Here is a 14,068-nt window from a genome sequence, read left to right as displayed (position 1 = left end):
ACAATTTGCAATAACCATTTCAAAACATTGCACTCGAAAACTAAACGAATAAACTGAGTATCACAATCACATAACCCGGAATCACGGTAATGCAATTAGCATTGAACATACAGTGGTACAGAATATAAGCACTGTCATGCAAATTGCATATCGAACTATATTTCGCTCACAAAAGGATTATGTTTACGCAAGAATCCGGACGTGATCGTGAAAAAAGAAAAAAACTTAAAACGACACAAAGCTAACATGAGCACATGTGGGAGCTTGCTTACATAACAATTAATGAAACAAATGTAAAACCTGAATCAAGGAAGAGGCTGTTACGTCTGATTTTAATTAACACCGGATTGCACTAAGTTGTTGCGTTGACAAAAACAGTGAAATCTTCAACGACCCATTGTCTAAGTGGAAAGTTCTGCGTGGGAGCTGTAGACGACTTGAATCTGGTTGCCGGCGAGAAAATTGCGGAATCAAGCATTGAACTTTCATGAGTATTTATTTGATGTAGAAACAATTGGCGTACCTCTGCTTTCACACTTATTTCGTTCATTACATAAAATTGGTTTGTTGGTAAAATTGGTTGCAACCATTATTGTTAAAACAAATGCACGTGGCAATTTTTGCCGATCAGTCGTAGCTAAGGGGGATCCCTGGTGTAAACAATGCTACCAATCCCCATTGTTAAGAAGGTCGTCTCAAGGTGCCAGACCACCCGGAACAACCCAATACATTAAATTATTTAATACCTTTATTTGTAATGTTTCCATTCAAATCAAATCAAACTTTGGTTTAAATTCTGTTGTCATTCAAGTCAACGTTTTTCAAGATACAAGTATTCAGGCGTTAATAAGGTCAAGAATGGTAAATAAAAGAATCTATTTAGAGTTAAATTAGGCTAAACTTAGAAATCTATTTGGCATAGTGCAGTTAATCAAGCCTAACGTAACCGTAACACAGAGGTGGTACAATAATGGAAACGCGTGTGAGGACGAGGTCTGGCTCCACGCCAATATTTTCCGTACGAAACCGAGATTTTCCCAAGATAAAGTACGCCAGGGCTCCGTGCACTGGCCTCAACATAGCGTGTGCCACCTAAATCATTTCCAGATTATCAACACGAATACGCGAACCGGGTTAAATCATAATGCCACACTGAAATAGTATAGACATTATTTAAGTGTGTCATAATCAACGACAACCTTGTCACAATCCAGATAAAGAAACCGTTGATAACTCGAGTGTTTTCGATGTTGACCTTTCTCCGAGATTTCTGTCAGGACCGTACGCGATAAGAATTTTATTTTCAGGAGTTATATTTAGAAGCACGTATGACGCGCCGTGAATAACACAAACAAGAATTACATCGGTAAACCCTATAAGTGGGATCTGTTAAGTCTCCATTCTTATAGAAGCGGTTATAAATAGTGTCGGAGCAAATAAAATGCATCCGCTAGCGACAATCGTTGACATGTTAACTAATGATGGGTCAGGTATAAATCATGTTTATAATAGCGAGTCAACGCGAAGATGGTCGGAGGAAACGGTCGATTTGCGACGGATATGGCGATTGGAGCAAGTAGAGCGGCGTACGCGCGGTGAACTCGTGAACTGACTTATTAATCTCGCTCATTATGTCGGCCACACTACAATGCCGTCATTGTCCCACTCGCTACTGTTTGCTAATCATCGAATACTTCAAAAAAAAGATATTTATTTTGTTTGGCGTGCGTACGTGTGTGAGTGTGAAACATATGAACATGTGTTTTGTTCAAGTATGGAAGAGAATTGATCTATATTGGTGTCAAGTCATGTACCTAAAGTATTTTCTTGGATGTAGCTTCTCAGGGTCACATTTTCATTTTACTGCATATTTGCATTGCCCTAACAAAACAGTAATTTTAGAAGAGCGACCAACTCAAGAAATAGGAGGCCTTGGTCGTATTAATTGTTATGCTTCCATACGTATACGTGATTCATAGCAAGGCACAACGTCTCATATTTCATACAAAGTGAATAACGTATTAGACTCTGTTTCTGTACGACAAGGACGTGAATAACCTTTTACATCAGCCTTAACACCTTCATCACTTTTATCATCCTGTAGTTGATAGCCACTATCTTCAATGTCTATGCAATTCCCCGTATAGCGAATACTAATATAAATGCTAATTAAACAGTTGAAGCCGTGCAATAAATAACGATGCTGTTTAATCACTCGAAGAACATCACCACAAAAATAGAATTTACCCAGAAATAAATGTACACGTCACAATCTTATTGAGAAACTTTAAACACAACACAACACTGGGATCCGCACGCGGACTGGTTAGGCTATGGGCCTATTCCACATACACACGGAATCGTCCGACTTTCATAGAACAACGTAATTACAGAGTAGAACAGAACACCGCGTGTCTGTCTCCATTGACAGATAGCAACACACTGAACTGAACTAAGCGGCGACTCAGTGAGGCGCGAAGACAAGCAAGCGCGGCGCGCGCGCACGCCTTCGCCCTCCGCCGCCTGCCGTTTATTTACTATTCACAGTTTAGATCCGAACGTGCTCTAATAATCAACATGGCGCAGATGGGCCGAGGATACCTCAAGGTGCTAATTTGGGGCCAATGAAAGAAAGCAAATTAATTAATCATAATAAAACAAAAACAGACAATGTTGCACAATCGAGATTATGAACACATTCGACAGAATTGATTTGAAATTAATGCAAATTACGTCAATAGACTTAGACAAGATTGTGGAAACCGGATCGATAATAATATTAGGTATATGATATAAAATCGAAAGTGAAAGTCAAGTCGTCGACTCACAAAATCCACTTGAGAAACCTGTTAAAAGTTTGGAACACTTTTACTCTTACGAGAAAGAAAATACCAGGTAGTTGAGGTGGAAGGTAAACTTGGGGGCAAGGACCTCTAAAGGGTGGGTTGCGCCAACGCACTTGTGTAATTATTTTAAGCCCGCTAGACGAGGACGGGTAAACAGAGACACTGGAATGTCGGCCGCATATTTAAGGAGAGCTTCCACGCTGTCATAGAATACAGAAGCAAGACAAAACGTAGTACACAAACACTTTGTACAACTTGAACATGAATTAAATGTAATTCGACTCGGAGTTTATCAGCGTTTCGTTAACGTAAGCTATTTTATTGTTATTTCATCTGCATAACAAGTTGCTCAAATAACAGCTACTTCAGGTAACATTCCGTGCCTATCTTGGACTGATCCCTTTCTACAATAGAGCGTAATGTAACACTACTACTGAATTTGAGGGAGAGAGTACAGTTGCCTGATTATAACCACAGAAAAACCAAATGTTGCCATCGACAGTTTTTAAATTTGTGAATGTCAAGTCCAAAATTAAACCACTAAAGGTTCGAATGAGACCTTTCCTGCATCATCCCTTTATATTCAAACCACAATGTATACTGCAGTACCGTTATCCTGTTTCAAAGTCTCCCCTAAAAGCAGGTGTTACGCCTACCGTCTCAAACCGGATTACCTTTTAGCCCACATTTATCTGCAAGATTATTTTAGTCATAAAAAAATGTAGGCTCGTGCCCAAAACCATAAATCGGTCGAACTCGGTAATATTATGCATCTGCTGAGTCAACCAGTATTGACCTTCGGTGCCGTAATTTACCCAAACTTAGTACATACCTATTACGAGAAGGTCCGTCTTGTTTGCCAATCCGGACATATAGGTAGTCACAATTTCCTTATAAATCCTTTAATGGGGGAAACCGAAATTTTACCTACATCGTATTGTTATACTGTTTTGTCATTAATGATATAATGACAATGCTTGTAACGTTGTGATTATCTTCAGACACTATGAAAGGACTCTGTGTCTGCAGTTAAATATTGTTCACTTCTTGGATTTCGTTAGTTCCGTTTAGCAAGGTAAGAAACGGTTCAGTGAACACATCAATATTGTCGACCACTGAAGTTTACCTTCAGAAGTCACGTGCAAATTAAACGAGATCTCAATCAGAAGTTGTAGTACAACACATGGAATAAACATTCTCAGTCGTTTACAACACGCAAGGATAATAACTGGCTGTTGGTCTGCATTTATTTTAATTCCCTGATCAGTATGCGAATAAGAAGTAAAAAGCGAGAATATTTTTCCCATGGCAACACTTGAAACTGAAGGTATGTCAGTAGCTCAAGACGACGGCCTTGAGTACAGAACAATGTTACGCTTACGCTGCAATGCATCTTGTATCGTTGGTTCACGGACACGCGATATCTTGTCGTGCGAGATGCATGTGAGATCCACGATGCACTCGATAAAAATAAACGGTAACATTATTCATTGGCCGCAGGTGCGACTGGCTTTGGAAACGGTGGCTTAATGTTCTGACAGAAACATTAGTTCATAGGGAAAATAGTGCAGTCCGCAGCTCAAGGATGCCACGATACGTACGTGATTCAAGTCACATTTGCAGGGAAGATAATAGTGGACTTGATTCTCTTATAAGGGACGACCATAAACCAGATAGATACCTAGTCGTAATTAAATGTTCTTAATGAAAACAAAATGGAAATGAGTCACAAAACGAAGTAGTTTTGTCAATATTTTTAGTTCTCTTTAGTTCACCTGACCAAATCTGGCTTTTAAAATCAACTGCCGGCGCCATATCTGAGATAGGCATACAATTGTCGAACATTAACAGTTATCTGTTGTTGATCGTTACAATCACAAATCCTAATGGATGCTAAGACCAGCTTACCGATGCTGCGTAGGCGCGTGTTTGGGCGGAGGTGGGCGGCTGAACTTGGCACGCCGACTCTTGCGCAACTAATACAAGCCCTTCTATATTCAATGACAACTCATAAAGGATCACTGAGTTCACAATGCATGTAAACATCCACTTGTTGAATACAAAGCTATTATTGGTTTATTGAATACACCTATTGTATGACAAGGGGTTATAAATACAATACAACTGTAACTAATTAAATGTAAATAAAATTAGAATTATCAATAAATAACAACTGTACGCACCTGACTTATAACAGAAGCTGACTTATGAGTTATGACAATAAATTGTCTAATGGAAACAAAAGCAGCATTGTTTTTTTCTATCATCTTAGCAATTGCAGAAAATAAGGCAAGCATTCAATTACACACGAAGTGAAATTTTTCAATTGCTAAGACTTTGATAAGTGGTTAACACGAAGCGAAATACATGGCGCGTGGCATCAAATCAATTATCAAATCAAATTGGTTAATAGAACACTGGATCAATGAAGAAGTCAGTGGCAAGGAAAGCGCAAAAACTGGAATAAATAACAAACTTTCGTTAGAGAGAAGTGTGCCAATAGAATAGGAGGGAGTGTGCGTGCGCGCAGACAAACGGCCGACGCAGCCGTGCAAATGTACTGAATAACTGCATGCGTAAATACTTCAGCAAACGTAAGTGAAACTGATGCGTTGCAGACACATACACAGAATAATCGTCTAAATAATTAGACAAGTGTGGAAGACGCACATATCGAGTTACGCAATGTAGACGAAAATACGTAACAAACAAGATCTTAAAATAACCAACAACTTTTAGCTTTTGAGCGAGAACCATACATTTATTATTTAAATTATGAATTATAATGTGCTTGCTTATAGAAATGAAACGGCGTGCTTCAACATTCATGAATGTACGGTAGACGAGTCAATCAGGGTAGTAGGGTAAAAGAATGCTGCCGCCTTACAAATGCTCAATGGAAGAGATTAAGCACGCACGCCGAACGCCGGCGACGCATTACCGTTGCATTACATACCTACCTATCTACTGTAGCAATGTGTTTACACTGACATACATACATATAATAATGAGATCATCCTTATAGCTAAGAGGAAAATTTATGTAAACGTTACAACTTTGATGTTAGAATGCACAATTTTAAGGGAAATAGCGTTTGAATTCCAAATTAAATTAATAATGTAATTTTTGGCATATTTGACATGTTATGTCATCATATCCATTGTATTTATGAAACAAATAAAAAAATTCTTTATTATATTAAACAGATATTTCGGTTATGTTTGAATAGAACAAAATACACAAGATTAAATTCTGTCCATTGATGAATGACACCTTGCTATTGAATAGATGTCACAAGCCAATCATAGAATAACACATAACATAATATTTACAATGTTCAATCAAAACATAATCACGGATGACACACGAGCCCGATTAGAAATGTATCGCGCACCATTTCTACTGATTGCAGTTAACATTTCCGCATCCGGCGAGAGTCGAACAACGCGTTCTGATAAAAGCTTTTACAGGCTTTACAAGGCGGGAACATATTTAGGTGACGGCTCGGCTCGGTAAACAGAGTCAGCTATAAACTGCTGTTTGGACGAACGCCAGCGTTGATCCCGATCGAATGCTCCCGGAATCGATGAAACTGTATCTGACTTCGAAGTGATATTGGAACATTTGTGTATCGCGCCTCTCAATTTAGACGGCCTTACGCTGGATAAATTGTTCAATGAGATAGACTCGGCTGGCATGTACGCTTCCCACAGAATGCAGAATGTACAGTACTGCCCATATTAAAGAAGTGGGCTATAACAATTAAGAAATTGTGACACGCTTAGACGGATGCCTTAATGATGGTGGGTCAACATACTGAGAAATTAGGAAATGCCACTTATTCCTGTTTAAACGTGAAGATCTTTGTGAGAATTTCTTGGCTGTGTAATTGACTAAATGAAATCATAATTATGATGCATCTTTAGTCAGATTTATTTCTGACTTTACACATCGGTGGTGTGAAGTCACTAACTGTTCACTGAACGCATTACAGGATTCACACAAGATATAGAGGCGTGTGAAGACAATGAAATGCAGTTACAAAGCCCCGATTTTCAAACGCTACACAGCTTACTCTAATAAATAGCAATAGAGATTACATTGTAATCCTAACATCATAGACAAGTATTGTCGATCCGCATAATGTTCTATCAGACTCGTTTCGTAGAACTAAACGAAGCTTAGTTACAGAGCAATGTACTAATGACCGGAGGATACGGCGTGCACAGAATTTTAAAACAAACAAGCAATTATGTTGTTCCAAATGTAAAGTACGAATTTATCAAGATTTCCTCTGACAGGACGTGCTTTGCAATTATTTTAGGATTTACTTCAGGCTCAAAACGAATCCGGTATTACGTTGGATATACAATGGGAAGTTTATTTGAAATAACACTCGCTTCCCTTTATAGACAAGTGTTATTTGAGCAACTGCGGCTGATACTCTTGTTATGTCAATAATAACAAGTGAAATGTCAAGGATTTGGGAATAACAACATTCCTTTCTGGTGGATCGTATTACTAATATCTAGTCGTTGCTGCTACTGGTCTGGTTTCTACAATTATAAATATTAACTTTCCACCAGTAGCTTGTTTTCGTAGTCTGAGAAAATTAAACATGGCGGGTCTAAATTCAATGATGTTTAATTTTCACCTACGTGCATGAGAATGCAGCTGAGATTTATGACTGGTATTTCAAATATAATCTTCTGCAACGCAATATTGCGCCATCGTAGCATATTTGTATTTATGTTCTACACTGACTGAGATAAAACCATTTCTCTGGCAGAGTGATGATTACACCAGCTCGTATCTTGTAATATTACTTCAACGGAATGCCCGCAGGACATCAATAAGATATTATTACCCATAACAGCTTTTAACACAGCTTCTAAAACTAGATTCACGTTGTTTTGCCTGTCAGCCTTGTTTATAGCTCATTTTCTATAAATATAATTGGTAAACGATTTATCTAGACAATATTGCACGTTGTCAGCGTTTCCACAGATTTCGGTAAGTCAAAGAATTTCACTTAAAGTGGCACACGCGGGTAAGTAGTCCGACAAGTTCCACATGCGGTCATAAAGTGCGACTCGAGTCCCGTAATTGACAGACCTCAGTGAGGTACACGAACACACCGCCATACAATGTGAGCCGAGATTTCTCCACATTTACAATTCACAAGCTAACTTAATAAGATCAAAGAAATCTTGTTGTGAACAAAATGTGTCTATACGTAATAAGGTTTAAGTGCATTCGAAAATTTCATAAAAAAGTGAAAGCTCTTGTATAACCTACAAGAACAAAGTACGCCGTAAAAACGTCTGAAAATACAATGAATTATAATTTTATGTAGATTATTTCCATGTTTCCCACGTAATTACAAGAATTATACTCATTACAGAGCGTTCCCAAACAAGATTGAATTCGTGACTATCACTAAACGTGTATACGAAATTTCTATAAGACATTGCACGTTTTGTGCCGTTTCCTACTTGCACAATCGTTGTAAAATAAGCCCTATGCAGTAAACTACCAAATATCGACTTGTAAAAGGTCAAACGTGCAAGAAGTTAACAATGGTTTGCGGTAAATTGCCTATAAAGAATAATTACACGTCGGTGCCGCAAAGTCATTGAGAAAACATGATATTTTAGTTATATTCTAAGTACATAGATGCAGTTCAGTAGCAAATCACTTTGGAAAGCGAGTGTAAAGTAGGTACTCGACACTTTCCCTCGGCGGAGCTGATGTCAATAGCCATTCCGTTAAGGGTACTATCAATATTTATCAACACACTGCATCGTATTCGATATGTTCTCGATTCACATGATTTTATTGCCAATAAATCAAACGCTGACGGAAATATAAAGTTAACTTTCTAGTTGTTAAATTCAAAACAGTTGCTATAAAAAAGTCTTGTTAACTGAGATAACAATAAATTCCTATTTTATTGATATTGCTCTTTTTGTGTAAATTGACAGTTTACGAATAGTTTCCCAGAAATAAATAAATAATTTTAAAATTTTGTGTGCTTCGCAAAAAGTTTTCCTATCATAATTTGGTTCCGAGTATAGATATTCGTCAATAGTTGACGCGGGTGACACCATGAGTGCGTCAATATCCGCCTGTGGCCAGGTGCCGGAACCACGGGGGAATGACCCCGATCCTATCTGACAACTGACCACTTCAGCCCACTGTGCGCCGCGAAAATTTACAATGACTACCGTACGCTACACTTTTGAGGAAAGATGGTATTAAGATAGCAGTTTATTGTACAACTTGGTATTTATTTGTACTTGTTCTTTCACAATATTTTTTTAGGTATCTTTCAAAGCTTGTAATGTTCTTGTATCGAGTGCCTTGTCCTTAACATTACAGCTCTATTCTGCGTAAGTAATCAGATGTAATTTCATTGACCATGATTACCCAAGCTCGAGTTACCCACACACTTCATTAGACATTAAGCTCAGTGCGATGACTTCCAAGTAAAAGCAAACGCTAAGTGAAATGGGCTCTTTACTGTAAATGCATATAAAATTGCTGTGGGATTATAATATGTAATATTTTCTGAGATAACACTATGAGTAACGTAACGTTATCGGTCTATTTAAATAGATACTGAGATAGCACCCAAAAAAATGATAAAACGTTTAGATCGTAATAAAACCTCATACATTTTGACATTGTAACGCACGCCCTTAAGTCCAAAAGAAAGCTTCTATCGTAATCAACTTGAGTTATATTTATTGGCCTTAAATGTTCCCCAAAAATCCGGGATTATCCCCCGAATGCGTGTTCTCACGGCATGTTATCGGCTTCTCGGGGAATTCGGTTCAGTGACGATAAGCACGCACTTATCTGTCGTCGTAGACCACGACCGCGATTTATAAGCTAGTGCGATGTTATGCAAGGGGACTCTTTAGTTAAAACACTATAGTTTTTTCAAATACTTCATATGTCGGAACTTTAAACTTCAAATAAATGCATGTGTACCGTTACGTTTATCTTATGCACATAAATATTTAAGGACTCCTTTTTTTGGGCACAAAGCTGTCCCCGAAATAAATTTCTATTATGAAAACAGCGATTAAAATTCCATCGCATATGTGCAGAACCGAATCGGATTCTCTTTGCATTCAACGTTGAAGCACGGTGTGGGTAAAAGACGTGGTGCGATTGACAAAACAGCCGATTGGACTATTATGAATCGTTTACCTGTATCGCGGAGGCACATAACTTTATATTCTGTCAATGTTTGCAACCTCCTGCAGCCGCATGACAACACACGCATTTGCAGTATGTAATTGCGTTGATTACACAAAAGGAGCTGTGCTTTATTAAGCGAGCGAGGAGTTATAAACTATAAATAGCGCGACGCGATGGTGCAAGTTGAACTTAACATTCTACTAATCAAGTGCAGCTACGACTCTACGGCGGCGTACTTGAGAACAAAACAACGTGTTATTGTTGTTCGTAGAACAAAACAGGGTAAGAAGGTCCGTTCTTACCACGAGTGGGGAGGAGAACAATGCGTGCCGAGGCAGGTAGCGGGATACGGGCCCCCAAGACGTTGTTACGCCCGACACACGACATGTGCAAGCGTGATTTTAGAACACCCGGCTCGACAGATGCTTACATCCTTTTTTTAACTACCGTTAAAATATTCGCCAAGATTAACTTTAAATTCCGAGCACTCGATCAATAGAGAAACCGAAAGTTATTACGAGATACTTTTTATAAAATGTCAGTTGTTATTACATGAAGATCAAAACACGAATGCTTTTGTTGTGAATATTGTATCCGAACCATTCGTGTGTATCTAAACTTTTCTTCATTGATAGCAATCGAACCGCGAAGTGTCGGCGTTCAGTCACGCTACTAGATCAGGAGATTTAACAAAATATCTTCAATATTTGAAACCACAATTGTTAGAGCGATCCCGAAGACCAGAACTAATTCTATTGGTACATAGTTATAAATTTATAAACGGTACTAACTGACCATTATAGAACGATCGATGTAATGGTAACGAAGCGGTAAAAAAAGTTAGAGCCAACTGAAATGAACTAAACATAACACCTCCAATTTATAACTGAGTAAACATCGAAGAATTTTACGTCCGATGTAGGTAAAGCCTCGGCAGAGCTCCGCAAGGTAACTCGACAATGATATCAGTATCAAAGCAGGTAAGCTAACGGCATGGTATTGTTGAAACCGAAATAATGGTCCCGCTCAATTGTTTTGGTCGACCTGTCGTGCAAAACAAAAGGCTATATTCTCTAGAAGATATACATTGCAGCATTAGTTTTAAAACGTTGACGCACTAATTAGTAGCAGCGTCTATGTATGTAGATGTCACCGCAAAGGGTGACTGTTGTGACCGCCACACTGGGCCAGCTATATTTAGGCCCCTCTTACACGGTACCGGCCCAGCGACGTGTGATACGATCCCTGGGCCACTGGAGGTAATCAATATACTGAGTGATTAATTGATTTATTACAGAACACTGCTCTACAGGGCCACTGTCAACTTATCGGCTGACCTTATAATTTATGAAACCTGACATTACCAAGACTTATTTGCGAGACGATTCGTCAGACGCTTTCGAAAACGTAAGCTTCGTAAAGTTCAGAAATGATTTCCAATTTCTTATCGCCGTTATGTAAGTTGCGTAAAGTTATTACTGGCAGAAGTTGGACGTTGCATGTAGCCATTCGATGGATCACTGAGGAGAATTAAGTTAACAGTATATCTCACACCGCTATAATGACATACAAACTGTTGAAGAATGGTCACTGAACAAAACCACGACGTATAGCACTTGACAAAAGCACGTAATGATTCCACAAAACAAGCACAATGGTACGGCGGTTCATTGGGAGCAAATCGCAGAGTTCCTGCGCATTGTGGTGGCGCGGCTGCTGGCACACCGGACACAAGAGTGTGGACGCACCTCACACAATGTCGGAGAAGCGAGGCGCGACGTGCGCGCGACACGGACCGATGCCAACTGTTTACCAACGCGCGCTCGGTGTGCACCCACCACTACCAGGGCTGGCACGTGATCGCTCAACTGAGGATATTGTTGTTTGTTTACTTTAACCATACGGTTTGAATCAGCTCTTAATATGGCTTATACGGCGGAAACTGACACGATCAAAAAGGAACCAATGGCTAAGAGGAAAATAACCACCACTATTTCAATAATGACCTTTATACTAAAACGAATAAGACTCATATTCTGAATGGTTAGTGTAAAATGCATGCTGCTCTATCAGCAGATGCAGCCCTATTGGAATCATAAAGCTTAGTTTAACAAAAAAACTTGGTCATACACGATAAGCGATATCATATCGCGTCGGAACTTCGAAGTTGGCGTTTATCAGTTCTAGTCGACTAGGGAGATATATTTTCTCTATTAGACATAATATTTACATTATCTGCTACACAAAATTATGTTTATGCTGCGGTTAGGAGATACGTAACCATTAAGCCGATGCGATGTAAGGTCATGTGCATAAGCTAATAAAACTAGTGTCAGCTTACTGACCGCTTGATATGAACAGTTACATGACATCTGTGACAGCCTGACATTATACCTGTTCCAATTTTAAATTTAAAACCTCACTCAACTTTTCAGATTACAAGCGGTGTATGCTTTAAGCGTGCTCCCAACCTTAATTAAGTTTCAGAATTCAACGAGGTGGGCCGTGTACAATATTGTAATGTAGGAATATGGCTTGACACACTTTCGTACAAAAGTGAAGCTCTTTTATTTATTACTTTCGAAATTAAACGCGTTTTGGTGGAAGCGTAGTTAAAGTATACAGATAATGTAAAACATGATTCGTTGTACAGATACACGTGTCTAAAGGGAGTACACACAGTGACACGAACTGCGTGAATGGTGAACGTGTCGTTTACTTATACATAATTGAAACTTCACTTTAACAAATTGACAGTGATAGAACCGAAACGGGGTCACACTCGCACGTAACAACGATAATTTGACGGCAGTTTTCTTTTGGACTCGTTTGCGTAGCGATACGACAGTACGCTCGGAGCCGATCGTATGCAAATATCAAAAGAACATGTGTTCACCGCAGTAGTCTCTTATCTACATGCAGCAATAATTGACCAATATATTGCAGATGGCACTAAAGTGAAACCGTTTCGGAATACTTAATTACGATTTATTTCACATTTAATTTCTTAATTAAAACAAGAATTTAACTATTAATGAGTTTTCTAGTTAATTTATGTAAGCATTTAAACTAGGAATATTTACAGCTATCGCCGGAAGAAATACGTAAACATGAATCTTGGGCTAAAATTAGCGTTCAAACAGTGTGAAAGATGGGCTTTGTGTACACGACACAAAAAGGGAAAATTGTTAAATGGACAGGGCACGGCAGAACATCGGTAAGACATCATCGAGTCACGTTTACTGAGATTGAATTTTAAGTTGTGCACGTCTGCAGATAAAGTTTAATAAAAGAGATAGGTATATTATCATACATTTTGTATAGTTCCGAGATATGGCAACCAATTCTAAGAAAATTAAAAAAGGCCTCATTGGCAACATCATAAAGTAAATCACAACATGGACCAACCCTGAGGTTACAATTATATTTCAGTTTTCGGCAGATTGTCTTTGTCTCTTTTAAGTTCAAAGAAGAAATAATGAAGACAATAAGGTGTGTGCCATCTACAATTCAATAGCTGCATTGAATCATCTAAAAAAGGCATTGTAAGATTATTGATGATCTAATGTTAACACGCCACCTCACCTGTTCACGCTCATACATTTTTACAAAATGGTTTTACATGCATGATTACCCCTATAATTGCAGTTACACATATTTACGGGGAAAAAATCAACCTAAGTGCTATATTCAGTCAGAAAAAGCGAATGCGCTTCGTGAAAGTTAAAAGTTTCATAACATTCAGCGTATGAAGTTGGGTACACGGCTGTGTCCCAATTTGTATGCGTAAAATGGCACATCTGCATTGCCGTTGAAAGTGGGAATAATATTTTTGGCACGAACGTTTTAAAATCGGGCCAAATCACCGTACACCGGCCCGGACCTATTGGTTTTGACGTTAAGATAAGGTATTTTGCATTTTCTTCGTTAATGTTAAAGATACAAAATATAAAACAGCTAAGCTGACAAATTAAACACCATTATCAAGTTATTTTGTTTAATCTATCAGAAAC

The 14,068-nt window shown here is 38.5% G+C and overlaps 1 protein-coding gene across 13 annotated transcripts in view; it reads right to left on the bottom strand.

The window, feature by feature from the left end:
- The window catches only part of Raskol (raskol), a 168,477-nt gene that overhangs the window by 54,331 nt on the left and 100,078 nt on the right, over positions 1-14,068 (bottom strand). Inside the window, exon 1 of one of the 13 annotated variants that reach the window (XM_064034779.1) lies at positions 11,535-11,897. The exons of 7 other annotated variants lie outside the window; for them this stretch is intronic. The gene's annotated coding sequence lies outside the window, so the exon portion shown is untranslated. Of the gene's footprint in view, positions 1-2,247; positions 2,537-11,534; positions 11,898-14,068 lie in introns of those variants that run through there. 5 more of the 13 variants (XM_064034778.1, XM_064034780.1, XM_064034782.1 and 2 more) reach the window with 5 other exon arrangements.

This window comes from Helicoverpa armigera, chromosome 5, assembly GCF_030705265.1.
Source record: "Helicoverpa armigera isolate CAAS_96S chromosome 5, ASM3070526v1, whole genome shotgun sequence".
NCBI classification, from domain to species: domain Eukaryota; kingdom Metazoa; phylum Arthropoda; class Insecta; order Lepidoptera; family Noctuidae; genus Helicoverpa; species Helicoverpa armigera.
Note: the sequence above shows the minus strand (reverse complement) of the source record. Positions and strands in the feature narration are given on the sequence as shown.